Source organism: Schistocerca nitens, chromosome 2, assembly GCF_023898315.1.
Source record: "Schistocerca nitens isolate TAMUIC-IGC-003100 chromosome 2, iqSchNite1.1, whole genome shotgun sequence".
Taxonomy (NCBI): domain Eukaryota; kingdom Metazoa; phylum Arthropoda; class Insecta; order Orthoptera; family Acrididae; genus Schistocerca; species Schistocerca nitens.
Window position 1 is genome coordinate 839454202 of NC_064615.1, and position 18307 is coordinate 839472508.

The following is an 18307-nucleotide window of genomic DNA, read 5'->3' on the forward strand; positions in this document are numbered from 1 at the left end:
AACCCTATCGAACATGCCTGGGATGGATTTAAAAGGGCTGTTTATGAACGACGTGACCCACCAAATACTCTGAGGGATCTACGCCGAATCGCCGTCGAGGAGTGGGGCAATTTGGACCAATAGTGCCTTGATGAACTTGTGCATAGTATGCCAGGACGAAAACAGGCATGTAGTGTCAGTAGTGTCAGTGTCGTCCAAACCGCCGTCTGCTTCACGTCTGCTGTGCAGCGAGTTACCTTAATTTTAGTATTAACTTATTTTTCTTACTTGTCACTTCTTCTTCCGTGTGTTTTTGCTTTTAGGAAGCTTTATTTGTCGAGTGCTATTAATAGTGTTCCATAGATTTCGTGTTTGTTTTGAATACAGTCAGAGAGAGTCCCTTTAGTCAACCATAGTGCCAGTAGTGCTAGTGTTTGTTTTCAATACAGTCCAGAGACAGGTAGTGCTATTTTCTTTGTTTTCTACAAGAAGTGGATAGCAATCACAGTTTAGTCAATAGTCAGGGCCTGTAGTGAATTAGCAGTCCAGTTAAAAGTTGATTAACTCTCTTCAGTAAATTGATTCCTTAGGATGGATAGGATGTGTGACTGCTGTGTACGGACGCAGGAGGAGCTGGCCACTGTTCGCGAACAGCTGAACGTGTTGATGGCCGCGGTCAGCCGTCTTCAGGCTGTTGCCTCGGAGTGTAGCGGCAGTGGGGAGTCTGGTGCGTCGCAAGGTACACCCCCAGGTGTTACTTGCTTCACCCACTGTCCCTGCTGTCGAGACATCTTCGCGGGTACCGGGCGCGGTTAGGCCACCCTCTCCCCAAGGGGAGTGGCGGGTTCAGCGGCGTTCGCGGCGCACGAGGCGGAGGGTAAATGTGGAGGCTGGGCGTGTGGCATCGCCCGCTCTGCCTGTGAGTGGACATGTGGCCGCTCCTTCAGCAAGGTCAAAGCAGGCACATGGGGGGAGGGGTTTATTAGTTATTGGGAGCTCCAACGTTAGGCGGGTGATGGAGCCCCTTAGGGAAATAGCGAAAGGGTCGGGGAAGAAGACCAGTGTTCACTCTGTCTGCTTGCCGGGGGGTCTCATTCGAGATGTGGAGGAGGCCCTACCGGCGGCGATAGAGAGCACTGGGTGCACCTGACTGCAAATTGTTGCTCATATCGGCACCAATGACTCCTGCCGTCTGGGTTCAGAGGTCATCCTCAGTTCGTACAGGTGGTTGGCGGAATTGGTGAAGGCGGAAAGCCTCGCTCGCGGGGTGCAATCAGAGCTAACTATTTGTAGTATCGTTCCCAGAACCGATCGCGGTCCTCTGGTTTGGTGCCGAGTGGAAGGCTTAAACCAGAGGCTCAGCCGATTCTGCGGAGATCTGGGGTGCACTACACGCCGGAAGCGGCTACAAGGGTAGCGGAGTACGTGTGGAGTGCACATGGGGTCTTTTTAGGTTAGAGAATTCCCCCCCCCCCCCCCCCAGGCCCGACAAGACGCCTCCTGAGACGCGGCAAGGTAGGAGTAGGCAAAATGCAACAGGGTATAACAATATTAATGTGCTAATAGTAAACTGCAGGAGCGTCTATAGAAAGGTCCCAGAGCTGCTCTCATTAATAAACGGTCACAATGCCCATATAGTACTAGGGACAGAAAGTTGGCTGAAACCAGACGTAAACAGTAATGAAATCCTAAACTCAGATTGGAATGTATACCGCAGAGACAGGCTGGACAATGAAGGGGGAGGCGTGTTTATAGCGATAAGAAGTGCAATAGTATCGAACGAAATTGACGGAGATCCGAAATGTGAAATGATTTGGGTGAAGGTCACGGTTAAAGCAGGCTCAGACATGGTAATTGGATGTCTTTATAGGCCCCCTGGCTCAGCAGCTGTTGTGGCTGAGCACCTGAAGGATAATTTGGGAAATATTTCGAGTAGATTTTCCCACCGTGGAATAGATCTGGGTGGAGATTTTAATTTGCCGGATATAGACTGGGAGACTCAAACGGGTGGCAGGGACAAAGCATCCAGTGAAATTCTTTTAAGTGCTTTATCTGAAAACTACCTTGAGCAGTTAAACAGAGAACCGACTCGTGGCGATAACATATTAGACCTTCTGGTGACAAACAGACCCGGACTATTTGAAACAGTTAACGCAGAACAGGGAATCAGCGATCATAAAGCGGTTACGGCATCGATGATTTCAGCCGTAAATAGAAATATTAAAAAAAGGCAGGAAGATTTTCCTGTTTAGCAAAAGTGACAAAAAGCAGTTTACAGAGTACCTGACGGCTCAACACAATAGTTTTGTCTCAAGTACAGATAGTGTTGAGGATCAGTGGACAAAGTTCAAAACCATCGTACAATATGCGTTAGATGAGTATGTGCCAAGCAAGATCGTAAGAGATGGAAAAGAGCCACCGTGGTACAACAACCGAGTTAGAAAACTGCTGCGGAAGCAAAGGCAACTTCACAGCTAACATAAACATAGCGAAAGCCTTGCAGACAAACAAAAATTACGCGAAGCGAAATGTAGTGTGAGGAGGGCTATGCGAGAGGCGTTCAATGAATTCGAAAGTAAAGTTCTATGTACTGACTTGGCAGAAAATCTTAAGAAATTCTGGTCTTATGTCAAAGCGGTAGGTGGATCAAAACAAAATGTCCAGACACTCTGTGACCAAAATGGTACTGAAACAGAGGATGACAGACTAAAGGGCGAAATACTAAATGTCTTTTTCCAAAGCTGTTTCACAGAGGAAGAGTGCACTGTAGTTCCTTCTCTAGATTGTCGCGCAGATGACAAAATGGTAGATATCGAAATAGACGACAGAGGGATGGAGAAACAATTAAAATCGCTCAAAAGAGGAAAGGCCGCTAGACCTGATGGGATACCGGTTCTATTTTACACAGAGTACGTGAAGGAACTTGCCCCCCTTCTTGCAGCGGTGTACCGTAGGTCTCTAGAAGAGCGTGGCGTTCCAAAGGATTGCTAAAGGGCACAGGTCATCCCCGTTTTCAAGAAGGGACGTCGAACAGATGTGCAGAACTACAGACCTATATCTCTAACGTCGATCAGTTGTAGAATTTTGGAACACGTATTATGTTCGAGTATAATGACTTTCCTGGAGACTAGAAATCTACTCTGTAGGAATCAGCATGGGTTTCGAAAAAGACGATCGTGTGAAACCCAGTTCGCGCTATTCGTCCACGAGACTCAGAGAGCCATAGACACGGGTTCACAGGTAGATGCCGTGTTTCTTGACTTCTGCAAGGCGTTCGATACAGTTCCCCACAGTCGTTTAATGAACAGAGTAAGAGCATATGGACTATCTGACCAATTGTGTGATTGGATTGAGGAGTTCCTAGATAACAGAACGCAGCATTTCATTCTCAATGGAGAGAAGTCTTCCGAAGTAAGAGTGATTTCAGGTGTGCCACAGTGGAGTGTCACGGCACGGTTGCTGTTCACAATATACATAAATGACTTGGTGGATGACATCGGAAGTTCACTGAGGCTTTTTGCAGATGATGCTGTGGTGTATCGAGAGGTTGTAACAATGGAAAATTGTACTGAAATGCAGGAGGATCTGCAGCGAATTGACGCATGGTGCAGGGAATGACAATTGAATCTCAATGTAGACGAGTGTAATGTGCTGCGAATACATAGAAAGATAGATCCCTTATCATTTAGCTACAATATAGCAGGTCAGCAACTGGAAGCAGTTAATTCCATAAATTATCTGGGAGTACGCATTAGGAGTGATTTAAAATAGAATGATCATATAAAGTTGATCGTCGGTAAAGCATATGCCAGACTGAGATTCATCGGAAGTATCCTAAGGAAATGCAATCCGAAAACAAATGAAGTAGGTTACAGTACGCTTGTTCGCCCACTGCTTGAATACTGCTCAGCGGTGTGGGATCCGTACCAGATAGGGTTGACAGAAGACATAGAGAAGATCCAACGGAGAGCAGCGCGCTTCGTTACAGGATCATTTAGTAATCGCGAAAGCGTTACGGAGATGATAGATAAACTCCAGTGGAAGACTCTGCAGGAGAGACGCTCAGTAGCTCGGTACGGGCTTTTGTTAAAGTTTCGAGAACATACCTTCACCGAAGAGTCAAGCAGTATATTGCTCCCTCCTACGTATATCTCGCGAAGAGACCATGAGGATAAAATCAGAGAGATTAGAGCCCACACAGAAGCATACAGACAATCCTTCTTTCCACGAACAATACGAGACTGGAATAGAAGGGAGAACCGATAGAGGTACTCAGGGTACCCTCCGCCACACACCGTCAGGTGGCTTGCGGAGTATGGATGTAGATGTAGATGTAGATCAGTCCAAGAGGACGTGCTGCTGGGTGTGTACAGCAATATGGACCAATACCTCAGCAGATCTCACTGTATGGTGGTACAACATGAAATGTATGGTTTTCGTGAGCACTAAACAGGGCGGAAATTTTTAAGTGTGTATTTTTAATGATTATCTTTGACGCAGTCTTTGACTTACGTTTTCTCTTTCTTTTATATATGTTTCATTCTCTTGCTGAATGTGCTAGTAAACGGAGACGTATAAGTTACGGTTTAGATTTAATGTTGCAATGAAGTTAATTCAGCTAGCCCTGCAGACAGCAGTATCAGTCGAATCTGCACACACACTTCAAGAAGTCATCAAAGATTTGGACTTTCCGAAAAACACATAATATGAAAGTAAATAACGAATAAGCTTGGTATGTACATCCACTGCAGTAAATGTAAATCTGGAAAGAGATAACTTGAGCCATGTTAAATCATCCAAATATCAGAATAACGGAGGGTAGTGGATGCTACCTAGCGATTGGATGCAGAATTTCACGATAAAATAGCATTCATTCAGAAGAGGAAATTACTTTAACCGCTAAGATTGCCGCCTATGGCCCTAACTGTGAAAGTTATGATTCAGAACGAAAACAAGCAACAGGCCTTTGGGCTAAGGTGCTATAGAAGAGCCTTTACACAAGTTATGGAGAGGCAGAACAATCAATGAAAAGTCTTCCGTGACTTAGGATAAATGGTTTTTTGTACATGACTGTCAAAAATCCGAGATAGATAATTGGCTCGTGTGTACACCTGGTCGTTTTGCAGAGTGAATCGTAAAAGAAGAAACATTAGGAAAGAATGGGCGAAGAAGCCCAAAGCTTCACTGCATTAAGCATTTAAGACAAGTTCTAAAACGAAAAGGATACTTTGAACTAATATCTCTTGCTGAATACAGGGAATAATGTAAGATGATGTGTACTGTTGGCCAATCTACGTACTGGGGACACGAGAGCAGTATGTGTACAGCAAAGCAAGCAACGGGCACCTACCGAACGTTGAAAGATATGTCGCCTATCGATGCGGAGAACGGTACGCAGAGCCGTTGAAATGCAGCGACTTGCTGTATACATGTACAAGTCAACAGAGTGCTTGCTATCTCGGGTGTGCCGCTATCTACTACAGCTGTCACGAGGTCAACACACACGGCCACATCATGCTGTTCTGTATAATCCACACTCTGAGACGATTCATTGTTACTACAGGCAGTTACATCACGCATGGCAGGAGATCCTGATACTTCAAAGAAACTACCTCCAGTGTTATTTAACGAGTGTATCGCGGACTGAAAGTGCTCTAACCGATCCACCCAACAACCGATTACGGTGCGAGAACTGACACGCGAGTAAAATGTTGCTTTGACGCAATCCTCACACAGCGTATCTAACTAATGCAAGCATTTGGGCCTCGTTCTGTATAATGGATTCATGTGTTTTCCTGCAATACCCGACGTGTCTCGGAGGATATGTCGTGATTTTCAAATGAAACGTCACTTCGCAATACAGTGCACGCTCTAATGATATTTTGTGACAGGTCAAGGATGTGTATCAGATTCGTAATCGGACTTTTATCCGTTCTCCTTCGCAGGAACAACATCTGCTGAAAGGAAAGATCCAGTTTCTAATCGCACTCTAGTAAACATTTTAATCGGCTCTGCAGCTGCAATATCTAAACAAACTAGGTAGTTTTGTAGGTGAAATAGAATGTAGCTTTTCGACTCTCGACCCCGCCGGGCAACTCACTGCCGTGTCATAACTGAAAATAACGTCATTTGGAAGCAGTGTTGTGTAGAATCAGCAGAAGCTCTCCAAGCCGTTTGTGAGCGTCTCAGACCTTGGAGCGGCCACTTCTCAACCAACAAACTTCTCAGATGGATTCACAAGGCTGAGGACACCCCGCTCCAGTCCTCCCCTCAAAGAAAAACCAGTGGCTGTACCGTGAACTAAACCGGTTTTTCCAGCATGGCAGTCACCGAGCTTGCCACTCGGCAACGAGAGAGGACAACAGAATTTTGTGTCACAAATTCTTAAAATCTGCAAAAAAATTAGCTAAATCCCGGTACCGCGTCTGTTTATAGCTGCTTGGTATATTGTAGTTCGCTCTGCATTTTTCTGTTCAATAGCGACTAGACATCGCGACCTTTTAGAAACACAGTAGGTCTGAAAGATACATGTAGGGTACTAATAAAACACAAATTAACACTTTCGTCTGAATCAGTAGCTTTTAGATCATTCACGGTGCGCTTCTGTGGCTTACGCCCTTATCTTCAGGTGGGTCGCCATATATGCACGAATGAATGTGAAGGACAAAGCTACTGACTGATGACCCCGTAGTTTGGTCTCTTTCCTCCCTAAACCAAGCAACCAATCAACAAAGCTACTTACAAGATGTTTCAGCAAAAGGTACGCAGCAGTTAGTTGCACATACATATTTCTATCGTTTAATATCATATACAAACACATAAAAAACAGACCAGAAGCCGATCCTGCTTTTCTTAATTACAGTCACAAGAGATGAGGTTACAGTAAAAGTTATTGTGTGTGACCTGGTATGTCTGCGAAGCTTCTAAAAACATTTATTGTGAGCGTCTCAACTTTGTCACTGAGTTCTTTCTGTACATGTTTTCTCCTGCGAATGGAAACTATTAACTCATTAAATAATTTCATTTTGTGGTTTTTGTTTATTTTACTAGTTGTTAGACTGTCATCCATATTGTTAAAAGCGTGCCCTGTATGATTCTGTTGTAAGCTATGGCTGACTTACTTGGCTTGTTCCTAAACGGATTTGTTCCTTAGGTCAAACGCGAAAGATTCGTCCGTTCTGATCCACATAAGCGACTAGACAATCATTGCATTTTTTACTGTAGATATATTTTAAATTTTTGTTTATTAGTTGTTATGTTGTGAGGGAACCTACTACATAATTTAATGAGTTACATTGTAATGTCTGGATATGTTAGCAAATTTCTGTGAAACAGTACCAAAGGATGCATTACACACTGTCTTGGTGGCTTTTCGTTTGTTCTTTTTATTTTTGTTTTTATCTATTTCGTCCACGACTTACTTGGACATCTTCTCTATGAATGCAGGCTGGAAACCGATTACTACAATCATCTGTTTAATTATCACTATTTCAGTTTGATATGTTTCACTGTTCAGTAGCATTTTCTGTGTTGTGTGTGACATAGCTCTAAATGCTTCTAGCTGGTGTGCGTAAGGGTAACGTAAGACGCATGGATTCTTGTACTAACAGTAATTTGACTTCTGTAGTTGCTAAAAATACGTTCGTTACAAACGTAACGTTCCGCGGCCATTGTCACAGTCAATCAAGTTTTTATGGATTTCTAACCGCATTGTCAATATTTAAAACTACCGACTTGCAACAGTGACCGAAACGTCCGTAGTTTTACATGTTGACAATGTGGTTACCAATCCCACAAATTTCATTGAATATGTCCGATGTTTCTTTCTGGATATGGTGCAGTCATTGTTTTTAATATGACGTCAACAAATCTGAACCTTAAAATCTCTTGTATAGTTCTAAAATACCTCTCATTCCTCACTTTCTCACCTTAAGATCAAAAACATGTGTCCTCCATCTAGATGGTGTCACTTTTTCAAGTTAAAGGTGCTTTAGTCGGCAGAACATGTAGTTGATGAATAAAGAACAACAACTTCCATCCTTTGCTTGTTTGCCATGTAAGTTTAATAACTATAGACTCAACAATTTATTTCATACGGTGTAGCACCCGATTTTGACCCTGCTAACGGTATTATTTTCTCTTGTGTGACTTCTAGAAAACACCTTAAACATTTTAAAATAATTCTACATCTGTTTCGATTCTCTTTAAGCCGCTGCACGATTCGCAGTTGATCACATTAATGTAACTAGACAGCGCATAAACAACTTTTGAGTCAAAGAAACCGTAGGCTTAGTGCTCCAGAACTGGATTCGGCGTTCGAAGAGGCTAAGGAATTCATGTATCGCTTAAAACTGTTGGAAGACGATTGCATGACGTGAATCGCCATCCCGACGAGAATGGCGAGCAACATATCGTACACAATTACGACGTGGACTCCCTAACTACTGGCCAAGATGTGGACTTTCAACTTCTCGCGGCGTAATGAGTAGTCCATTAAATTTCGGGCATGCAGCCGCGCAAATAAAATTTCATCCACTGATATTTCGGCAAAGTATGTCCGGACATCCTCAGAGTGAGTCACAAGACTGACGACAAGATCCCAAGCGCGGCCTTATGTGCTCCACCGCGGCGGTACTGCGCATGCTGGTCACAGATGCTGGTCGCCGGCAAAGAAATACGTTTACACATACGCCGCCTGTGGCGAAGGCGTACAGACATTCGATTCGCTTACCGATGAATGGTCAGCGGCGGTGACACCATTAAGACTTCTCTGCAGTTTAACTACTCCAACAGCCGGATTCCATGCTTTGTCCAAATTAAAACCTTAAATAATTTATTAAATTATTAGCTAATCTCTATAGCTTCCTTGAAGACAGATTCCCAAAAGGAAGAGGTGGATGTTAAAATCTTCACATCACTGTAATTCATGGAATGCCACGTATCAATACAATGTTCTGCCACAGCTGACTTGCTGTAATAAGCGTGTGTGTCTTCGATACTCCACACATCTCTCATGAACGGTGCGTGTTGTTTGACCTATGTACGACTTCTCACAATTTCCGCAAGGAAGATTATACACACCAGCTTTACGAACCTGTAAATCGTCCTTCACAGAGCCGAGTAAAGCTGCAATCTTCGTGGGGGGCCGTCTTCTTCGCTGACGCTGCGGCTGAGTCTCCACAACAGCCCCTTAAGCGACTGTCTTTTCAGGGTTCCTGTAGAGACATTTTTCCTTCGTGAAAAACTGACCTTACAATGTTTAAGCGTTTTTGCTTGAGATGGGCGGCGCCTTTCATCGAGTATCTGTCAGTTGATTGTTTGCGGCATTACTGTTATAATCTCCAGGTTATGAAACAAGCCCCTATCCATCCGTGCCACACTACCGCACATATTCTTACATCGTTTGTTGGTCTGACCTGAGATAAAACCCAAACACTTGTGTACTATTCTAGTGTGCGCCGTACGAGTATTTTATTAGCTACTTCTTGTTTTGTTTCCCAGTTTATATTAAAAAAAGAGAAATACTGATGTCTGTGCATTATATTGGTGATATAATTAGGTTCTTTTCCGAAACCAAGCCGTTTAGATTGCTTAATACATTACTTGATTTATAACTTCGTTTCGTCTTCAGCCATGATCGGCCCAAAACTTAGAACTTGTAAAACAACGCTCAGTGTCACTTACAATAAAATCTATTCCCTACCATTATGACATGAATAAGGAAACGTAAACTCAGAAATAAGCTCAGTACATATACGCCGCTATCCAGGAAGTGCAGCATCATGAAGGTAGCAGGCGACAAACTTCATTTACCATGAAGTGTGCTCCCTGCCGCCGTTGGATAAGCAGCTGCAGCAGCAAGTCGTATACTCCTAGCTCACTCATTTCTTACATAGTTTAATTCTTAATTTCTTTGCGTGTTTTTGGTACTTGCATTGTTTAATTCATAAATTTCGGGCGTATTATAGTATTTGAGAGTTGTAGCATCGCGTTTTAGTACCTGAATAGTATAAATTCGCGTAGTCGTTTGTCTTTTGTTTTTGTTTTGAACGGCCAGTGTCGGTTGGTCACAGTCAGTGTGCTCCCTGCCGCCGTTGGATAAGCAGCTGCAGCAGCAAGTCGTATACTCCTAGCTCACTCATTTCTTACATAGTTTAATTCTTAATTTCTTTACGTGTTTTTGGTACTTGCATTGTTTAATTCATAAATTTCGGGCGTATTATAGTATTTGAGAGTTGTAGCATCGCATTTTAGTACCTGAATAGTGTAAATTCGCGTAGTCTCCTTCCGCTGCCGAGCAGTGTCAGCAGTGCGCAAGTAGCAGCATTACTGCATTTACTAGGCAATCTTGTATTTTAATAACCGTTTAAATTTTGTCGATTTGTTTGCGCTCTCTGTAGATTAGTTCAGACGTTCTTTGCAAAACTGTTTTTACCATGGATAGGGACTGTAACTGCTGTGTTCGGATGCAGGCTGAGTTGGCATCCCTTCGCTCCCAGCTTCAGGCAATGTTGGCTTCGGTCACACAGCTTGAGGCTGTTGCCAATGGGCATCACTGTGGGGGTCCGGATGGGGGTTTGTCGGGGACGGCCAGCTCGTCCCACGCATCCCCCGATCGGACTACGACTGTGGTTGCCCGGGATACTGCCCGCATTGAGGCTGATCCCTCACCTGTGGTAGAGTGGGAGGTCGTCTCAAGGTGTGGCAGGGGGCGAAAGACATTCCGGAGGGCTGAACGGAAGGCCTCTCCAGTTTGTCTGACGAACCGGTTTCAGGCTCTGTCTCAGGCTGATACTGATCTTTGGCCTGACATGGCCGCTTGTCCTGTTCCAGAGGTTGCCCCTCAGTCTGCAAGATCCGGGCGGTCGCAGAGGGTGGGCTTACTGGTAGTTGGGAGCTCCAACGTCAGGCGCGTAATGGGGCCCCTTAGGGAAATGGCAGCAAGAGAGGGGAAGAAAACCAATGTGCACTCCGTGTGCATACCGGGGGGAGTCATTCCAGATGTGGAAAGGGTCCTTCCGGATGCCATGAAGGGTACAGGGTGCACCCATCTGCAGGTGGTCGCTCATGTCGGCACCAATGATGTGTGTCGCTATGGATCGGAGGAAATCCTCTCTGGCTTCCTGCGGCTATCTGATTTGGTGAAGACTGCCAGTCTCGCTAGCGGGATGAAAGCAGAGCTCACCATCTGCAGCATCGTCGACAGGACTGACTGCGGACCTTTGGTACAGAGCCGAGTGGAGGGTCTGAATCAGAGGCTGAGACGGTTCTGCGACCATGTGGGCTGCAGATTCCTCGACTTGCGCCATAGGGTGGTGGGGTTTCGGGTTTCGCTGGATAGGTCAGGAGTCCACTACACGCAACAAGCGGCTACACGGGTAGCAGGGGTTGTGTGGCGTGGGCTGGGCGGTTTTTTAGGTTAGATGGCCTCGGGCAAGTACAGAAAGGGCAACAGCCTCAACGGGTGCGGGGAAAAGTCAGGACATGCGGGGACCAAGCAGCAATCGGTATTGTAATTGTCAACTGTCGAAGCTGCGTTGGTAAAGTACCGGAACTTCAAGCGCTGATAGAAAGCACCGAAGCTGAAATCGTTATAGGTACAGAAAGCTGGCTTAAGCCAGAGATAAATTCTGCCGAAATTTTTACAAAGGTACAGACGGTGTTTAGGAAGGATAGATTGCATGCAACCGGTGGTGGAGTGTTCGTCGCTGTTAGTAGTAGTTTATCCTGTAGTGAAGTAGAAGTGGATAGTCCCTGTGAATTATTATGGGTGGAGGTTACACTCAACAACCGAGCTGGGTTAATAATTGGCTCCTTTTACCGACCTCCCGACTCAGCAGCGTTAGTGGCAGAACGACTGAGAGAAAATTTGGAATACATTTCACATAAATTTTCTCAGCATGTTATAGTCTTAGGTGGAGATTTCAATTTACCAGATATAGACTGGGACACTCAGATGTTTAGGACGGGTGGTAGGGACAGAGCATCGAGTGACATTATACTGAGTGCACTATCCGAAAATTACCTCGAGCAATTAAACAGAGAACCGACTCGTGGAGATAACATCTTGGACCTACTGATAACAAACAGACCCGAACTTTTCGACTCTGTAAGTGCAGAACAGGGAATCAGTGATCATAAGGCCGTTGCAGCATCCCTGAATATGGAAGTTAATAGGAATATAAAAAAAGGGAGGAAGGTTTATCTGTTTAGCAAGAGTAGTAGAAGGCAGATTTCAGACTACCTAACAGATCAAAACGAAAATTTCTGTTCCGACACTGACAATGTTGAGTGTTTATGGAAAAAGTTCAAGGCAATCGTAAAATGCGTTTTAGACAGGTACGTGCCGAGTAAAACTGTGAGGGACGGGAAAAACCCACCGTGGTACAACAGCAAAGTTAGGAAACTACTGCGAAAGCAAAGGGAGCTTCACTCCAAGTGTAAACGCAGCCAAAACCTCTCAGACAAACAGAAGCTAAACGATGTCAAAGTTAGCGTAAGGAGGGCTATGCGAGAAGCGTTCAGTGAATTCGAAAGTAAAATTCTATGTACCGACTTGACAGAAAATCCAAGGAAGTTCTGGTCTTACGTTAAATCAGTAAGTGGCTCGAAACAGCATATCCAGACACTCCGGGATGATGATGGCATTGAAACAGAGGATGACACGCGTAAAGCTGAAATACTAAACACCTTTTTCCAAAGCTGTTTCACAGAGGAAGACCGCACTGCGGTTCCTTCTCTAAATCCTCGCACAAACGAAAAAATGGCTGACATCGAAATAAGTGTCCAAGGAATAGAAAAGCAACTGGAATCACTCAACAGAGGAAAGTCCACTGGACCTGACGGGATACAAATTCGCTTCTACACAGAGTACGCGGAAGAACTTGCCCCCCTTCTAACAGCCGTGTACCGCAAGTCTCTAGAGGAACGGAGGGTTCCAAATGATTGGAAAAGAGCACAGGTAGTCCCAGTCTTCAAGAAGGGTCGTCGAGCAGATGCGCAAAACTATAGACCTATATCTCTGACGTCGATCTGTTGTAGAATTTTAGAACATGTTTTTTGCTCGAGTATCATGTTTTTGGAAACCCAGAATCTACTATGTAGGAATCAACATGGATTCCGGAAACAGCGATCGTGTGAGACCCAACTCGCTTTATTTGTTCATGAGACCTAGAAAATATTAGATACAGGTTCCCAGGTAGATGCTATTTTTCTTGACTTCCGGAAAGCGTTCGATACAGTTCCGCACTGTCGCCTGATAAACAAAGAAAGAGCCTACGGAATATCAGACCAGCTGTGTGGCTGGATTGAAGAGTTTTTAGCAAACAGAACACAGCATGTTGTTCTCAATGGAGAGACGTCTACAGACGTTAAAGTAACCTCTGGCGTGCCACAGGGGAGTGTTATGGGACCATTGCTTTTCACAATATATATAAATGACCTAGTACGTAGTGTCGGAAGTTCCATGCGGCTTTTCGCGGATGATGCTGTAGTATACAGAGAAGTTGCAGCATTAGAAAATTGTAGCGAAATGCAGGAAGATCTGCAGCGGATAGGCACTTGGTGCAGGGAGTGGCAACTGTCCCTTTACATAGACAAATGTAATGTATTGCGAATACATAGAAAGAAGGATACTTTATTGTATGATTATATGATAGCGGAACAAACACTGGTAGCAGTTACTTCTGTAAAATATCTGGGAGTATGCGTGCGGAACGATTTGAAGTGGAATGATCATATAAAATTAATTGTTGGCAAGGCGGGTACCAGGTTGAGATTCATTGGGAGAGTGCTTAGAAAATGTAGTCCATCAACAAAGGAGGTGGCTTACAAAACACTCGTTCGACCTATACTTGAGTATTGCTCATCAGTGTGGGATCCGTACCAGATCGGGTTGACGGAGGAGATAGAGAAGATCCAAAGAAGAGTGGCGCGTTTCGTTACAGGGTTATTTGGTAACCGTGATAGCGTTACGGAGATGTTTAATAAACTCAAGTGGCAGACTCTGCAAGAGAGGCGCTCTGCATCGCGGTGTAGCTTGCTCGCCAGGTTTCGAGAGGGTGCGTTTCTGGATGAGGTATCGAGTATATTGCTTCCCCCTACTTATACCTCCCGAGGAGATCACGAATGTAAAATTAGAGAGATTAGAGCGCGCACGGAGGCTTTCAGACAGTCGTTCTTCCCGCGAACCATACGCGACTGGAACAGGAAAGGGAGGTAATGACAGTGGCACATAAAGTGCCCTCCGTCACACACCGTTGGGTGGCTTGCGGAGTATGAATGTAGATGTAGATGTAGATGAAGTATTGGCGTGTTTGGGTATGAACGAGTAAATGGTTATCATTTCAGCGCAACCAGCCAAAGCAGACAGGACTAACGCAGTAAACAGTCCTTATATAAGGTGGAACGGAACTTGTTGTCTAGTTCCATATTTTTCACAATAAATTCCGGTACAGGAAAATTATAGCGAGAATGTTTTTCTTTTGCAGAAGTAAGTCTGTGTGTAACAAGCAGAAGAGAACGGACCAAGTGGTGTTTATTTATTCATTGTTTTTTCATTTCGTGTGTGTCACGTTTCCTTGAATCCTTTCCCTTATGCGACCTTGGACTGTATGAGTGAAATATTATGTGAAGCAGCAGAACATTTTGGTCAGAAGTCATAGAAATGCATGAGTAGAGTGGTTCTGTGGTAGGATAGTACCAACCCCCTAAACGCGAACAAATTTGGCAAAGATAGTGTGCAAGTCAGATCAGAGAGGTCGCAAAGGAACGAATATATGCTACGTCAGTTTGGTGAACCATCCCCTCCGCCACCTTTTGAACGAACAACGGTTAGGCGAGGTGTCCGCAGGTGGACTTGTTTCTGGGTAGCGGCGCTGGACAGACATGGACATGCAGCTCTCGATTTTGGTAGTGGTAACAAAGGTATCAGAATGTCTCAAAGCTGATCATTAAAAAGTCCAGATGTTGAAATCAGGTGTGAGATTACCACCAAACGCCCATAAGGCAGTTTATTTTCGTAATTTAGTCCTATTTCAGTGAGAGCTTTGCTTTTATGCCTTGGTCAGGCCACGAACCATGGGCTTTAAGCTCATGGTCGTATTATTGCTCTGTGTTTAACGGAGGTTCACTCATTTAATGAATTTTAATGTGTTCTTTCTTTTACAGCTATATTTGTGGGGATTTTTATTTATTGTTCATATGTTTCTACGAGTACTTGCTTTCGGTTGGAGCAACTGCCACGTTGGTAAACTGCAGTTTCGGCCTGAAAATGTATATTAGTCGAGTGAATAACCATACGGTAGTGGGTGAGTGTAAGATAGAGAAGGAAAAATCTTTTGTGTCCATATTTTTTGCATTTCTGTTGGCTACCGCTACTTGGCCACGGGTGTGGAATAGTATTGATGTGATAGTTAATGTTTCTTGTGCCGCCCGTAACTATTTGATTCGCCCATAATGAAGTTCGTTAAATAAAATACACGGTTTAAACTCTTGTATCTAGGAGAGTTCAGATTTTAATGCCCATTTATGGAATAAAGACTTGCAAAATTTTCCCGCCATATGACAGTAAATGTTCTTCCCCACAGCTCAGTAACATGGTTTTTCTGAAAGCAATGTTAAAGCAAAATTGCCAAACGTAGTTAAGTGCACCACTTGCTATCTCTTTCTTCAGCATACGTTTTAACAAAAATTGAAATACTTAGGCAAATACTCTTCCACACGAACTGGTTCGCTCGTAGTGTCTTTGCTGAACCAGTTCTGCTTGACCTATAGTAATTGATTGTAATAAGCATGGGTTTAGGTATAATTGTGCGCCTGCATAGAATTACACTCAAACCAGGTCTGACCTCCCCCCTCCCCTTCCATAATTACGTGGCGAAAGACAATCATGTTAACTAGAGAGACCAATTGTGATGATGTATATTCCAACAGACACACGGCTAGTTATTTGAAATGCCATCGGTACTGAATAAATATCAATTAATCTATACTCTCGACTGATCATTTCCTCCCTTCGTTATAAAGAATAGGCGAAAGTCAGTACCACAGTGGAATTCTGAGTCATGAACGTAAATGATGGCTCTATGCTACCTATTAAGCCTTGCATAGGTGCCTTCTGTAGTGGTTCTAAAAGACATTGCGTTATCCGTTGCGTTCAAATTTTTACTGGTTGGTCAAAACCGTTTCCTATAAATTATTAATACATGGCAATAACTCGCAGGAGCCTGTAATTTCGTGGACCACACGAATTTGTTAAACCATTACTACAGAGGGTAGCTCGCAGGAGCTGTAGGACATAAGTGACGGTAATCTTCATACCAAGTCGAGCTATATCCTTAATTATACCACCACCAGTACGAAGGTTACGTTGCAAAGGAAAGATTTCACATGGAATTCCTCAGTCAGAAATCGCATCTTAATGTTGGTTGTTTGTGAAAATATTGTTTCATGTTTCACGTAAGAAGGAGAAATATCAACCAGCACGTAAAAGATATTGACAGTGGCAGGATCTTTGCCTACAATTCTGCGATATTGTTGCTCGCCTTGGTCGGGATCCACGATTGGCATGCGAATATACAATCGACGGGTCCAGTTGGCCCATAGTGCCACACAGGATCTTTGCGTCCTCGTGAGGCCACCGCCAGAGACATCAGACGCAATCAACGCTCGAGCGTTCCAAGGTCGTAAAGCCACGTCACATTCCTTGTTATATCAAAAACAGAGATTGTTTTGCAACAAGTATTAGCACGGGCAATATGACATCACTAGTCACACCACGGAATGCCATCACGGCGAGCATTGTTGGGCGTTCCTCTAATGCAGCGGCAGAAAGGCAGATTGTAGTGCCCCCATCGACATCACTGGACAGAAGAGTGGGAACACAACGTCTTTTGCGACAAACGCCCGTTCTGCTTCATAACCACGATAAAAGTATCCATTTGCGTGATACTCCGGGGAGAATGACCATCGCCCTACATCCGGCCTGACGGTATGGACTTCATCTCTGCAGAAAACTAGATCACCCCTGGTTCCCAAAACTGTTGATCCAGTCTGTAGGTGTTGCATTTTTGGTGTGTTAAAGCTGGTGATTTTTCCTGACTTTCGAGATCTCTGTGACTTCGCCTTTCAACAAGATAACACAAGACTGCATGTTGCTCGTGACCAACCTACAGACTGTTGCCTTGCTCAGCATGATCTCCAGATATTTCACACAGTGGTCGTGAATTGCCAAGAGACAGCACGCTACACCCTAGCCATCCCATATGATTCATGAACTCAGCCAGAGAGGTGGGGCTAGTGTTGCACTCTACCAGACCTACGGCTGGTTAATTTTTATACAGTACATAAATGACATAGTTAACAGCAAGATTACTGGTAGTACTGGTAGCATTTGTAGGGAAGGAAACATAGTTGAATGTGTGAGAGAGAAAATGTGAACCAATGAACTCTTATTGTTTTGCAAGTAATTAGAACAGCGCATCGTTCAATGTTAGACGATTGTGTATACTGTACATTTACAAAGCATGAATTGCATTTTATAAGTAATAAAAATAAGCTTCCCACGAAACATCTGCACTTTTTGTCACCAAAGCAATTGCTTTTGACGCAAGTACAGTTTACATGCACAGACTAATTATTGTTATATTTTGATTAAAATTCAGTCTTGATCACGTTATGTCTGTTTCAATGAGTAACCGGTTTCGGTTTTTTCTATAAAACCATCATCAGACCCATTGGCTCCCTTGGGTTGGTAGGTGGAGCTCTCCTTGTTGCTGTGCAGTCAACTGATGATGGTTTTATAGAAAAAACCGAAACCGGTTACTCATTGAAACAGACATAACGTGATCAAGACTGAATTTTAATCAAAATATAACAATTAATTGATCACTGTATTCCAAAAATGTTTGCCAAAATTGTGCTAATTATTGTTGTTATTGTGTTCTCTGCAGAAAGTCCTACAATATGAGCACTGGCGAGAGCTTCTTAATACTGTTGTTAAGTCCAAACCTTTTTTAGTAACAACAGATACATGGTTTATATAATCTCGACGAAGAACTGAAGCTGTTTTTGACATCAAAAAAGTTCCCACAGTTCACAAGAAAAATGTAACTCTTTTGTGTCGGTTGTGAATAGATAGTTGCCACTATTTAAGTTCATATTATTTTACCCTTTCTTCAATTAAATCACGTTATCTGTTGTTGTTGGTGAATCTGTATTTTTATTTTCGCTATAGCATCCCTCTGCTTCATGTTACAAATCAACAATATCCGAATAAAACCTGAGTTAAACATTGACCACTTCCATTTTGTAACAAATACTGATTATT

The 18307-nt window shown here is 43.7% G+C and overlaps 1 protein-coding gene across 1 annotated transcript in view; it reads right to left on the reverse strand.

Annotated features, from left to right (window-relative positions):
• The window catches only part of LOC126234668 (glutathione S-transferase D6-like), a 76812-nt gene extending 71459 nt beyond the window's left edge, over positions 1 to 5353 (reverse strand). Inside the window, exon 1 of the mRNA XM_049943406.1 lies at positions 5330 to 5353. The gene's annotated coding sequence lies outside the window, so the exon portion shown is untranslated. The remainder of the gene's footprint in view (positions 1 to 5329) is intronic.
• Positions 5354 to 18307: the final 12954 nt, after the last annotated feature.